Source organism: Salmo salar, unplaced genomic scaffold (genome assembly GCF_965601325.2).
Source record: "Salmo salar unplaced genomic scaffold, fSalSal1 ptg000206l, whole genome shotgun sequence".
NCBI lineage: Eukaryota > Metazoa > Chordata > Actinopteri > Salmoniformes > Salmonidae > Salmo > Salmo salar.
This window is the reverse complement of record NW_027675329.1, coordinates 704,756-718,832: the sequence shown is the minus strand read 5'-3', so window position 1 is coordinate 718,832 and position 14,077 is coordinate 704,756. Positions and strand designations below refer to the sequence as shown.

The 14,077-nt window shown below is 41.8% G+C and overlaps 1 long non-coding RNA gene and 1 pseudogene across 1 annotated transcript; one reads left to right on the top strand and one right to left on the bottom strand.

Annotated features, from left to right (window-relative positions):
• LOC145867089 (uncharacterized) overlaps positions 1–14,077 on the top strand; it is a 31,197-nt pseudogene that overhangs the window by 6,676 nt on the left and 10,444 nt on the right.
• Positions 264–13,761, bottom strand: LOC145867109 (uncharacterized). Its single transcript, XR_014383219.1, has 2 exons — positions 13,155–13,761; positions 264–2,651 (listed from the first exon to the last, which is right to left on the bottom strand). It is a non-coding gene; the product is annotated as an uncharacterized LOC145867109 (long non-coding RNA).

Sequence of the window (14,077 nt, the reverse complement as noted above, 5' to 3'; positions counted from 1 at the left end):
ATCTAATAAAACAGGGACATTGATCTGATTAACACCAGTAAATACAGTGAGTACTATCTTATAAAACAGGGACATTGATCTGATTAACACCAGTAAATACAGTGAGTACTATCTAATAAAACAGGGACACAAACTCTGCAGTTGTTGAACTAATGTGTGATTTTTAAAAGGGCATTCTACACTTGAATATGTTTTTGTACTGTATGAATTGTCCATGACGTCCTCCAGTGATTTTGTAAAAAACTTTTCCCGTTGAAAAGTGATATAATAATAAATGAAAACAACGTAACTTTATTGACAACACCCAAATGGATACTGTCATTAACGCGGTTCTTCAATAATTACACATAATACTTAATACTGTAGCTGTTTAGTTACAGTCACATGTTAAACTATCATCAGCTGATACAGGAAATCATTTTCTGAATGACAGTCACATGACAAACATCGCATTTACATTTTAGTCATTTAGCAGACGCTCTTATCCAGAGCGACTTACAGTAGTGAATGCATACATTTCATACATTTTTTTTTTCTTCCGTACTGGTCCCCCGTGGGAATCGAACCCACAACCCTGGCGTTGCAAACACCATGCTCTACCATCTGAGCCACACGGGACACACGGCATGCAACAACAACCAAAGTGCTTTTTCATTCATTACTCTGGTAAAGACAGTTATGCCGTGCTCCATGTTGGATCCAACATCCCTAACAAATTGATGTTTATAAAGTGTTATTGTCTGCTTGATTTCCAGTAGGGTCTCGTTAGTCTGTTTGACACAGAGATACTTACCTCATAATGTGTAGAGAACTGTTCCTTGATGGATAGGCTACTGTACAACACACAGAGCTATTTTCCTTTATTCAGGACATTTAGAATGACAACACATTACAGAGTAGCCTAGTGGGATTATTCACAAAATGATCTGGTGATCAGGTTATGAAATGTCATGACAAAGACATTTTAGTTTCCATGTTTCACCTGAGATATTTAATATATAGTCCTAGGTCTATGTTGTTGTTAGGTGAAGTTATGGGTCCTACAGTAGGTCTATGTTGTTGTTAGGTGAAGTTATGGGTCCTACAGTAGGTTTATGTTATTAGGTGAAGTTATGGGTCCTACAGTAGGTCTATGTTATTGTTAGGTGAAGTTATGGGTCCTACAGTAGGTCTATGTTGTTGTTAGGTGATGTTATGGGTCCTACAGTAGGTCTATGTTGTTGTTAGGTGATGTTATGGGTCCTACAGTAGGTCTATGTTGTTGTTAGGTGAAGTTATGGGTCCTACAGTAGGTCTATGTTGTTGTTAGGTGAAGTTATGGGTCCTACAGTAGGTCTATGTTGTTGTTAGGTGATGTTATGGGTCCTACAGTAGGTCTATGTTGTTGTTATGGGTCCTACAGTAGGTCTATATAAAGCCCTTCTTACATCAGCTGATATCTCAAAGTGCTGTACAGAAACCCAGCCTAAAACCCCAAACAGCAAGCAATGCAGGCGTAGAAGCACGGTGGCTAGGAAAAACTCCCTAGAAAGGCCAAAACCAAGGAAGAAACCAGGCTATGAGGGGTGGCCAGTCCTCTTCTGGCTGTGCCGGATGGAGATTATAACTGAACATGGCCAAGATGTTCAAATGTTCATAGATGACCAGCAGGGTCAAATAATAATAATCACAGTGGTTGTCGAGGGTGCAACAGGTCAGCACCTCAGGAGTAAATGTCAGTTGGCTTTTCATAGCCAATCATTCAGAGTATCTCTACAACTTCCATTTCACGTAATCATCTACAAAGCTTCACCTTCTACAATATAAACATGGTGTCTACTGGCTACACGTATTTCTAAATAATGATATACAATCATACTTTTTTATCCTTTCTCTTTCTATAGAATCCTAAAACTCACTAGCTTCTAGAACTCTCGTCCCCTTGGAACGAGCCCAAACAAAACTCATCTCCAATACATTTATTGTATATATACAATACAGTGTGTTCTCTGGTGTAATGTCAGCTGGCTAGATTGACCAAAACTCTTCCCACATTGATCACAGCTATAAGATTACTCCCCTGTGTGTGTTCTCTGGTGCACTGTCAGATTGCCAGATTGACAAAAACTATTCCCACACTGATCACAGCTGTAAGGTTTCTCTCCTGTGTGTATTCTCTGGTGTTGAGTCAGATGGCAAGATCGACCAAAACTCTTCCCACATTGATCACAGATATAAGATTTCTCTCCTGTGTGTGTTCTCTGGTGTAGATTCAGAGAGCCAGATGTAGTATAACTCATCCCACATTGATCACAGCTGTAAGGTTTCTCTCCTGTGTGTGTTCTCTGGTGCACTGTCAGCTGTCCAGAATGACCAAAACTCTTCCCACATTGACCACAGCTATAAGGTTTCTCTCCTGTGTGTATTCTCTGGTGCACTGTCAGCTCTCTAGATTGACCAAAACTCTTCCCACATTGATCACAGCTATAAGGTTTCTCTCCTGTGTGTGTTATCTGATGAATTTTAATGCCTGATGCAGTGAGTTCTCTTCCCTGTGGGTCTTTGCAGGTGTTTATTGAGGTGTTCTGATCTGGAGAGACTCTTCTCTGCCTCTTCAGCATCACGAGGTTGTTGAGGCTCCCCAGAGGATCCACGATAGTCACGTCTCTCTCCTGTGTGAACAACAAAGTCAGACAGATGATTAAAGGCCCACAACAGCGGAAATCCACTGTAAAAGGTGATGCCAACAGTGGAGCCATGATGTTGTACAACAATTGACGTCTGTAATGAATGTTAAAATTATTTGACAATTGTCTTAAAATGAGTAGGAATAGTCATATTTTGTCTTCTTTTCACATTAGTAGTAACATCGATGATTGTAGGCTAGAAATAAGTTATTCATGTTGTTGAAACTCTAAGCAGTGTGCCAGACGACTAATTGGTCTCCAATATAGGCCCCTTTCTGTGTTTGCTAAAATTGCAGCACGAGGGCAATTTGATTGCAGAAACTCCTCCCTGCTAATGAGGAAACCGATAGTTATGGATGTAGTATATCTGCCAGGAGCAAAAATGGTGAGCAAAGATTTTAGTTTTTCACAATGTATTCTGAATGTGAATGAGGGAAAACTCAGGGGAGTAACCTCCATTTCCAGGTTGCTTATGAGTACATTTCACACTACTTTGGATTATAATTGTAAGGCTCATTTGAATGTCCTGTTTAATATAATATTTGCTACAGTATTATGAATTGTGTGTAATTATTGAAGAACCGTGTTAATGACAGTATCCATTTGGGTGTTGTCAATAAAGTTAAGATTTTATTTTTTATTTCACCTTTATTTAACCAGGTAGGCCAGTCGAGAACAAGTTCTCATTTACAACTGCGACCTGGCCAAGATAAAGCAAAGCAGTGCGACAAAAACACAACAGAGTTACACATGGGATAAACAAACGAACAGTCAATAACACAATAGAAAAATCTGGAGTACGGAGGAAAAGCAATAAATAGGCCATAGTAGCGAAGTAATTACAATTTAACACTGAAGTGATGGATGTGCAGATGATGATGTGCAAGTAGAAATACTGGTGTGCAAAAGAGCAGAGAAAGTAAATAAAAACATGGGGATGAGGTAGGCAGTTGGATGGGCTATTTACAGATGGGCTATGTACAGCTGCAGCGATCGGTAAGCTGCTCAGATAGCTGATGCTTAAAGTTAGTGAGGGAGATATATGTCTCCAACTTCAGCGATTGTTGCAATTCGTTCCAGTGATTGGCAGCAGAGAACTGGAAAGAAATGTGTCCAAAGTAGGTGTTGGCTTTGGGGATGACCAGTGAGCTATACCTGCTGGAGCGCGTGCTATGGGTGGGTGTTGCTATGGTGACCAGTGAGCTGAGTTAAGGCGGCCTAGCAAAGACTTATAGATGACCTGGAGCCAGTGGGTTTGGCGACGAATATGTAGCGAGGGCCAGCCGACGAGAGCATACAGGTCCCAGTGGTGGGTGGTATATGGGGCTTTGGTGACAAAACGGATGGCACTGTGATAGACTGCATCCAGTTTGCTGAGTAGAGTGTTGGAGGCTATTTTGAAAATGACATCGCCAAAGTCAAGGATCGGTAGGATAGTCAGTTTTACGAGGGTATGTTTGGCAGCGTGAGTGAAAGAGGCTTTGTTGCGAAATAGGAAGCCGATTCTAGATTACATTTTGGATTGGAAATGCTTAATATTAGCCTGGAAGGAGAGTTTACAGTCTAGCAAGACACCTAGGTATTTATAGTTGTCCACATATTCTAAGTCAGAAACGTCCAGAGTAGTGATGCTGGATGGGCGGGTGCAGGCAGCGATCGGTTGAAGAGCATACATTTAGTTATACTAGCGTTTAAGAGCAGTTGGAGGCCATGGAAGGAGTGTTGTATGGCATTGAAGCTCGTTTGGAGGTTTGCAAACACAGTGTAAACAGAATGGGCCAGATGTAAACAGAATGGTGTCTTCTGCGTAGAGGTTGATCAAAGAATCACCCGCAGCAAGAGCAACATCATTGGTATATACAGAGAAAAGAGTCGGTCCGAGAATTGAACCCTGTGGTACTCCCATAGAGACTGCCAGAGGTCCGGACAACAGGCCCTCCGATTTGACACACTGAACTCTGTCTGAGAAGTAGCTGGTGAACCAGGGGAGTCAGTCATTTGAGAAACCAAGGCTATTGAGTCTGCCGATAAGAATACCGTGATTGACAGAGTCGAAAGCCTTGGCCAGGTTGATGAAGACGGCTGCACAGTACTGTCTTTTATCGATGGCGGTTATGATATCATTTAGTACCTTGAGCGTGGCTGAGGTGCACCTGTGACTAGCTCGGAAACTGGATTGCACAGCGGAGAAGGTACGATGGGATTCAAAATGGTCAGTGATCTGTTTGTTAACCTCTTATGGCTAGGGGGCAGTATTTTCACGGCTGGATAAAAAACGTACCCGATTTAATCTGATTATTAGTCCTGCCCAGAAACTAGAATATGCGTATAATTATTAGCTTTGGATAGAAAACACTCCAAAGTTTCTAAAACTGTTTGAATGGTGTCTGTGAGTATAACAGAACTCATTTGGCAGGCCAAAACGTGAGAAGATTCTGTACAGGAAGTACCCTGTCTGACCATTTCTTGAACTTGTTTGCCATCTCTATCCATTACAAATGATCTCTGCTCTAACGTGACACTTCCTACGGCTCACATGGTCTCTCAGAAGGCGGCAAAAAGCTGAATGACGTAATTCAAAGCCCTGGCTGAAACACACGAGCGCTTTTGCTAAGTGGTCTATCAGAGGACAAAGGGCTTAGGCGCGAGCACTGGCCGCCCCCGCCTTTCTGTTTTTCCCTCTGTTTACAGTCACGCAGATTCCCGGTCGGAATATTATCGCTTTTCTATGAGATAAATTGCATAAAAATTGATTTTAAACAGCGGTTGACATGCTTCGAAGTACGGTAATGGAATATTTAGAATTTTTTTGTCACGAAATGCGCCATGCGCACGACCCTGATTTACCATTCGGATAGTGTCTAGAACGCACAAACAAAACGCCGCTGTTGGACATAACGATGGATTATTTGGGACCAAACCAACATTTGTTATTGAAGTAGAAGTCCTGGGAGTGCATTCTGACGAAGAACAGGAAAGGTAAGACCATTTTTGTTATAGTAAATCTGATTTTGGTGAAGGCTAAACTTGCTGGGTGTCTAAATAGCTAGCCCTGTGATGGCCGGGCTATGTACTTAGAATATTGCAAAATGTGCTTTCACCAAAAAGCTATTTTAAAATCGGACATATCGAGTGCATAGAGGAGTTCTGTATCTATAATTCTTAAAATAATTGTAATGCTTTTTGTGAACGTTTATTGTGAGTAATTTAGTAAATTCCCCGGAAGTTTGCTAGTTTGCTAGTTCTGAACGTCACATGCTAATGTAAAAAGCTGTTTTTTGATATAAATATGAACTTGATTGAACAAAACATGCATGTATTGTATAACATAATGTCCTAGGTGTGTCATCTGATGAAGATCATCAAAGGTTAGTGCTGCATTTAGCTGTCTTCTGGGTTTTTGTGACATTATATGCTAGCTTGAAAAATGGGTGTCTGATTATTTCTGGCTGGGTACTCTGCTGACATAATCTAATGTTTTGCTTTCGCTGTAAAGCCTTTTTGAAATCGGACAGTGTGGTTAGATTAACGAGAGTCTTGTCTTTAAAAAGGTGTAAAATAGTCATATGTTTGAAAAATTGAAGTTTTCGGATTTTAGAGGAATTTGTATTTCGCGCCACGCCCATCATTGGATATTAGAGCAGGTGTTCCGCTAGCGGAACGTCTAGATGTAAGAGGTTAACTTGACTTTCGAAGACTTTAGAAAGGCAGGGCAGGATGGATATAGGTCAGTAACAGTTTGGGTCTAGAGTGTCACCCCCTTTGAAGAGGGGGATGACCGCGGAAGCGTTCCAATCTTTAGGAATCTCGGACGATACGAAAGAGAGGTTGAAAAGACTAGTAATAGGGGTTGCCACAATGGCGGCGGATAATTTTAGAAAGAGAGGGTCCAGATTATCAAGCCCAGCTGATTTGTACGGGTCCAAGTTTTGCAACTCTTTCAGAACATCAGCTATCTGAATTTCGGTGAAGGAGAAGCTGGGGAGGCTTGGGGAAGTAGCTGCGGGGGGTGGGGAGCTGTTAGTGCAGTACGCCACAGGATGTTTTTGTGCTGGTCGAGTGGCAGTCAGGTCTGGAGTGAACCAAGGGCTATATCTGTTCTTAGTTCTAAATTTTTTGAAAGGGGCATGCTTATTTAAGGTGGTGAGGAAATTATAATTAAAGAACAAGCAGGCATCCTCTACTGACGGGATGAGGTCAATATCCTTCCAGGAGACCAGGGCCAGGTTGATTAGGAAGGCCTGCTTGCAGAAGTGTTTTAGGGAGCGTTTGACAGTGATGAGGGGTGGTCGTTTGACTGCAAACCCATAACGGATGCAGCCAATGAGGCAGTAATCGCTGAGATCCTGACTGAAAACAGCAGAGGTGTATTTGGAGGGCAAGTTCGTCAGGATAATATCTATGAGGGTGCCCATGTTTATGGATTTAGGGTTGTACCTGGTAGGTTCTTTGATTATCTGTGTGAGATTGAGGGCATCTAGCTTGGATTGTAGGATGGCCAGGGGTGTTAAGGATATGCCAGTTTAGGTCACCTAACAGAACGAATGCTGAAGATAGATGGGGGGCAATCAATTCACATATGGTGTCCAGGGTACAGCTGGGTACAGCTGGGAGCTAATTTTTTTAATTAGAAGCTCGAACTGTTTGGACATAGACCTGGAAAGTATGATAGAACTCTGCAGGCCATCTCTGCAGTAGATTGCAACTCCTCCCCCTTTGGCAGTTCTATCTTGACGGAAAATGTTGTAGCTGGGGATGGAAATTTCAGAATTTTTGGTGGCCTTCCAAAGCCAGGATTCAGACACGGCAAAGACATCAAGGTTGGTGGAGTGTGCTAAAGCAGTGAGTAAAACAAACTTAGGGAGGAGGCTTCTGATGTTAACATGCATGAAAACAAGGCTTCTACGGTTACAGAAGTCAACAAATGAGAGCGCCTGGGGACACACAGGGCCTGGGTTAACCTCTACATCACCCGAGGAACAGAGGAGTAGGATGAGGGTACGGCTAAAGGCTATCAGAATTGGTCGAATAGTGTGTTGGGAACAGAGAATAAAAGGAGCAGATTTCTGGGCGTGGTAGGATAGATTCAAGGCATAATGTACAGACAGGGGTATGGTAGGGTGCGGGTACAGTGGAGGTAAACCTAGGCGTTGAGTGATGATAAGAGAGGTTGCATCTCTGGAGGCACCAGTTATGCTAGGTGAGGTCACCGCATGTGTGGGAGGTCGGACAAAAGAGCTCTCTGAGGCATGTTGAGTGGGACTAGGGGCTCCGCAGTAAAATAAAACAATGATAACTACCCTAAACAACAGTATACAAGGCATATTGACATTAGAGAGACAAAGCGAGGCATAAAGCAATCACAGGTGTTGATTGGGATAGCTAGCTAAGACAACAACGGGTAAGACAACAGTTAATCAGCTAAGACAACAACAACAGGTAAAGTGTCGATGAATGGGCAGAGAGGGTCAGTTAACTACACACAGGGCCTGAGTTCGAGGCTGGGGCCGACAGATAAACAAAACAGAGTACCGTGATTAATGAACAGTCCAGCAGGGATCAGCTATGTAGCCAAGTGATCATAGGGTCCAGTGAACAGCAATATATGAACCAGGGAAGCCGTTAGGTAGTCGTTACTATGCTAGCCGGGAGACGCGCCTGGCTTGAGGCTAACTGGTGCTAGCTTCGGGACAAGGGCGTCACCGACGTCTGGCAAAGGCCAGTTGAGGGCACATCGGACGGAATTACATTGGCAGACCAGTCGTGATGGATCGTTGGGGCTCTGTGTCGACAAAGGGTCCAGGCCAATTGGCAAAAGAGGTTTTGTAGCTGGAGTAATTTTGTTTGCTAGCCGGGAGATACACCCGGCTCAAGGCTAACTGGTGCTAGCTTCGGGACAAGGGTGTTAGCCACTATAGCCACTCCGGTGCAAAGGTCCAGAGCTTACGGCAGGAATCCGGTGATGTAGTGGCTTCTAGTTGTGTTAGTGAAGAGTCCAGGAGGCATCAGCTGTGTAGCCGAGTGATCATAGAGTCCACTGAGCAGGCCGGGAGATGGGCTGGGCCACTCGGTAGCAGCTAGCTAGCTGCGATTATCCGGTGTAATGGTCCGCTAGCAGTGGCTAACAAGGACTAAATAGCTAGTAGCTAATTAGCTGGTTAGCTTCTGATGGCTAGCTTCTGATGGAGGTTCTAGCTATAAGGTCTAAAAAAATTGCAGATCCGTATCACATTGGGTGAGGCGGGTTGCCAGAAGTAATATTTAATTTAAAAATGGAAAAAGAGATTGAAATATATTGCAATATACATTTGAAGTCGGAAGTTTTCATAAACCTTAGCCAAATACATTTAAACTACATCTTTCACAATTCCTGACATTTAATCCTAGTAAATATTCCCTGTCTTAGCTCAGTTAGGTTCACCACTTTATTTTAAGAATGTGTAATGTCAGAATAATAGTAGAGAATTATTTATTTCAGGTTTTATTTCTTTCATCACATTCCCAGTGGGTGAGAAGTAGGAAATACATTCAATTAGTATTTGGTAGCATTGCCTTTAAATTGTTTAACTTGGGTCAAACGTTTTGGGTAGCCTTCCACAAGCTTCCCACAATAAGTTGGGTGAATTTTGGCCCATTCCTCCTGACAGAGCTGGTGTAACTGAGTCAGAATGTAGGCCTTATAGCTCGCACACACTTTTTCAGTTCTGCCCACAAATTTTCTATAGGGTTGAGGTCAGGACTTTGTGATGGTCACTCCAATACCTTGACTTTGTTGTCCTTAAGCCATTTTGCCTCAACTTTGGAAGTATGCTTGGGGTCATTGTCCATCTGGATGAATCATTTTCGACCAAGATTTAACTTCCTGACTGATGTCTTGAGATGTTGCTTCAATATATCCACATGATTTTCCTCCCTCATGATGCCATCTATTTTGTGAAGTGCACCAGTCCCTCCTGCAGCAAAGCACCCCCACAAAATTGTTATACATTTTGTCAACGTTTATGAGTTCTTCTGTAAATTAATGTGCCCATTCACCGATAGTTATGGGGAGAAAACATTTTCTGAACGTCATGCGCCAATGTAAAAATTGGGTTTTTGGATATAAATATGAACTTGATCGAACAAAAAATGCATGTATTGTGTAACATGATGTCCTAGGAGTGTCATCTGATGAAGATTGTCAAAGGTTAGTGCTTAATTTTAGCTGTATATCTGGTTTTGTGATGGCTATCCGTGCTTGGAAAATGGCTTTTTTTTGTTGCTAAGGTGCTATCCTACAATAATCTAATGTTTTGCTTTCACCGTAAAGCCTTTTTGAAATCGAACAATGTGGTTGGATTAACGAGTAGAGTATCTTTAAAATGCCGTATAATACTTGAATGAAAATTTTGAGAATTTTTGGGGGGGAATTTCGCGCCGTGCTATCTCACTGGTTGTTGTCCAACCAATCCCGTTAAGCACCAGCTGTCAGAGCAGCTCACAGATCACTGCACCTGTACATAGCCCATCTATAATTTAGCCCAAACAACTACCGCTTCCCCTACTGTATTAATTTATTTATTTTGCTCCTTTGCACCCCATTATTTCTATTTCTACTTTGCACTTTCTTCTACTACAAATCTACCATTCCAGTGTTTTACTTGCTATATTGTATTTACTTTGCCACCATGGCCTTTTTTGCCTTTACCTCCCTTATCTCACCTCATTTGCTCACATTGTATATAGACTTCTTTTTCTACTGTATGTTTGTTTTACTCCATGTGTAACTCTGTGTTGTTGTATGTTGTCGAACTGCTTTGCTTTATCTTGGCCAGGTCGCAATTGTAAATGAGAACTTGTTCTCAACTTGCCTACCTGGTTAAAATAAAGGACTTGTTCTCAACTAGCCTACCTGGTTAAATAAATGACTTGTTCTCAACTGGCCTACCTGGTTAAATAAAGGACTTGTTCTCAACTAGCCAACATGGTTAATTAAAGGACTTGTTCTCAACTAGCCTACCTGGTTAAATAAAAGGTGAAATAAATATAAAGTCTCATCAGAGTAGGACCTCTGACCTAGGAACAGATCCCACCTGTCCATCTAAAACTGATCTGAGACCAGCCTTCCTACTGAGACGCTTGATAAGAGTAGGAGCTCTGACCTAGGAACAGATCCCACCTATACATCTAAAACTGATCTGAGACCAGCCTTCCTACTGAGACGCTTGATAAATACAGCCTTCGGATGGGATTCCTTCTTCTACATGTCAGATGTTCTACAACGATAGATTTATGTCTGGATGAACGGCCGTGTTTGAGAGCATCAAAACTGATGTACCATGGGTAAATTGCGACTGACTGATGTACAAATAATATCGAGCAGTTATACACACGATGCAAGGTGATCAGTCAGTTGACTCAACTTTAAAAAATAAAAAAGTCGGCCGCCATGTCGAACGAACCCAACGTTAATCAACACAGTATGGACCCAACAGACCCATCAGAACAGGGTTTCCTGACCCTCTACTCAGGGACCAGAACCCAACGTTAATCAACACAGTATGGACCCAACAGACCCATTAGAACAGGGTTTCCTGACCCTCTACTCAGGGACCAGAACCCAACGTTAATCAACACAGTATGGACCCAACAGACCCATCAGAACAGGGTTTCCTGACCCTCTACTCAGGGACCAGAACCCAACGTTAATCAACACAGTATGGACCCAACAGACCCATCAGAACAGGGTTTCCTGACCCTCTACTCAGGGACCAGAACCAAATGTTAATCAACACAGTATGGACCCAACAGACCCATCAGAACAGGGTTTCCTGACCCTCTACTCAGGGACCAGAACCCAACGTTAATCAACACAGTATGGACCCAACAGACCCATCAGAACAGGGTTTCCTGACCCTCTACTCAGGGACCAGAACCCAACGTTAATCAACACAGTATGGACCCAACAGACCCATCAGAACAGGGTTTCCTGACCCTCTACTCAGGGACCAGAACCCAACGTTAATCAACACAGTATGGACCCAACAGACCCATCAGAACAGGGTTTCCTGACCCTCTACTCAGGGACCAGAACCCAACGTTAATCAACACAGTATGGACCCAACAGACCCATCAGAACAGGGTTTCCTGACCCTCTACTCAGGGACCAGAACCCAACGTTAATCAACACAGTATGGACCCAACAGACCCATCAGAACAGGGTTTCCTGACCCTCTACTCAGGGACCAGAACCCAACGTTAATCAACACAGTATGGACCCAACAGACCCATCAGAACAGGGTTTCCTGACCCTCTACTCAGGGACCAGAACCCAACGTTAATCAACACAGTATGGACCCAACAGACCCATCAGAACAGGGTTTCCTGACCCTCTACTCAGGGACCAGAACCAAATGTTAATCAACACAGTATGGACCCAACAGACTGGTTAAATAAAGGTGAAATAAAAAATAAATAAAATAAAAGATCAATGTCCCTGTTTTATTAGATAGTACTCACTGTATTTACTGGTGTTAATCAGATCAATGTCCCTGTTTTATAAGATAGTACTCACTGTATTTACTGGTGTTAATCAGATCAATGTCCCTGTTTTATAAGATAGTACTCACTGTATTTACTGGTGTTAATCAGATCAATGTCCCTGTTTTATTAGATAGTACTCACTGTATTTACTGGTGTTAATCAGATCAATGTCCCTGTTTTATTAGATAGTCCTCACTGTATTTACTGGTGTTAATCAGATCAATGTCCCTGTTTTATTAGATAGTACTCACTGTATTTACTGGTGTTAATCAGATCAATGTCCCTGTTTTATTAGATAGTACTCACTGTATTTACTGGTGTTAATCAGATCAATGTCCCTGTTTTATTAGATAGTACTCACTGTATTTACTGGTGTTAATCAGATCAATGTCCCTGTTTTATTAGATAGTACTCACTGTATTTACTGGTGTTAATCAGATCAATGTCCCTGTTTTATTAGATAGTACTCACTGTATTTACTGGTGTTAATCAGATCAATGTCCCTGTTTTATTAGATAGTACTCACTGTATTTACTGGTGTTAATCAGATCAATGTCCCTGTTTTATTAGATAGTACTCACTGTATTTACTGGTGTTAATCAGATCAATGTCCCTGTTTTATAAGATAGTACTCACTGTATTTACTTGTGTTAATCAGATCAATGTTCCTGTTTTATTAGATAGTACTCACTGTATTTACTGGTGTTAATCAGATCAATGTCCCTGTTTTATTAGATAGTACTCACTGTATTTACTGGTGTTAATCAGATCAATGTCCCTGTTTTATTAGATAGTACTCACTGTATTTACTGGTGTTAATCAGATCAATGCCCCTGTTTTATAAGATAGTACTCACTGTATTTACTGGTGTTAATCAGATCAATGTCCCTGTTTTATAAGATAGTACTCACTGTATTTACTGGTGTTAATCAGATCAATGTCCCTGTTTTATTAGATAGTACTCACTGTATTTACTGGTGTTAATCAGATCTCCAGTCTTCTCTTCTTCGTCCTCCTCTAATGTGACAGTAATCTCCCCCTCTTCATACTTCATTCAAAAACGTCTTCATCTTCTTTCACTTCATCCTCCACTCCAAAAACTGCATCTTCCTCCTCTTCTTTCACAGTAACATCCTCCTCCTCTTTCACTCTGAACGCCTCTTCCTCTTCTTTCTCTGTAACGTCTTTCTCTTCTTCTTTCACTGTAACAGCCTCACCCTCTACTTGTTGTTGTATTGAAACAGCCTCCTCTTCCTTCTCCTCTTTCACGACAACGTTCAGCCCCAGAGCTTCTTTCTCCGTCCTGCAGACCTCATCTTTAGCAGGAGGAGAGTAGTTTAGTGAACTCATGGTCGGGGATAATAACTAGTTAGCATTAGCGACTAGACTAGTGCTAATTTAACCAGCCAGATAGTTGACTTACAACGTAAATATGAAATTAAATGGGGTAGCTAGTTGTTTCCACATAACTACGTTTAAAGTATAGTGGCAAATACAACACGAATTTGTCTAAAGAACTTGAATGTTCCGACTTTGTCGGCTAGCGAGCTACCGAGGTGGCTGCAGTTGTTGAAGAAGCGTTCCGTCCACTAGATTATACGTCACACTAGAAACATCGCCTGAAAGACACATATCGCCATCTGCTGTCTGGAGGGAGGAAACGCAGTTGAGGAGGGAAAACTATTTTTATTCTTCATTGAATTATAATATTATAAAGCAGTTTAGGGAAACGTTTTTTTTCCTCTCCATTAAATATGAATATTATATCAACAAGTACAAAGAGCAACAAGTGTTTGATTAGTTCAGATTTTTTATGAGAATTTAAAACAAACTCTACATCTACTCCACATCTGTATTTCTGATTCAGTCAAATAACTAGATATCAAAAT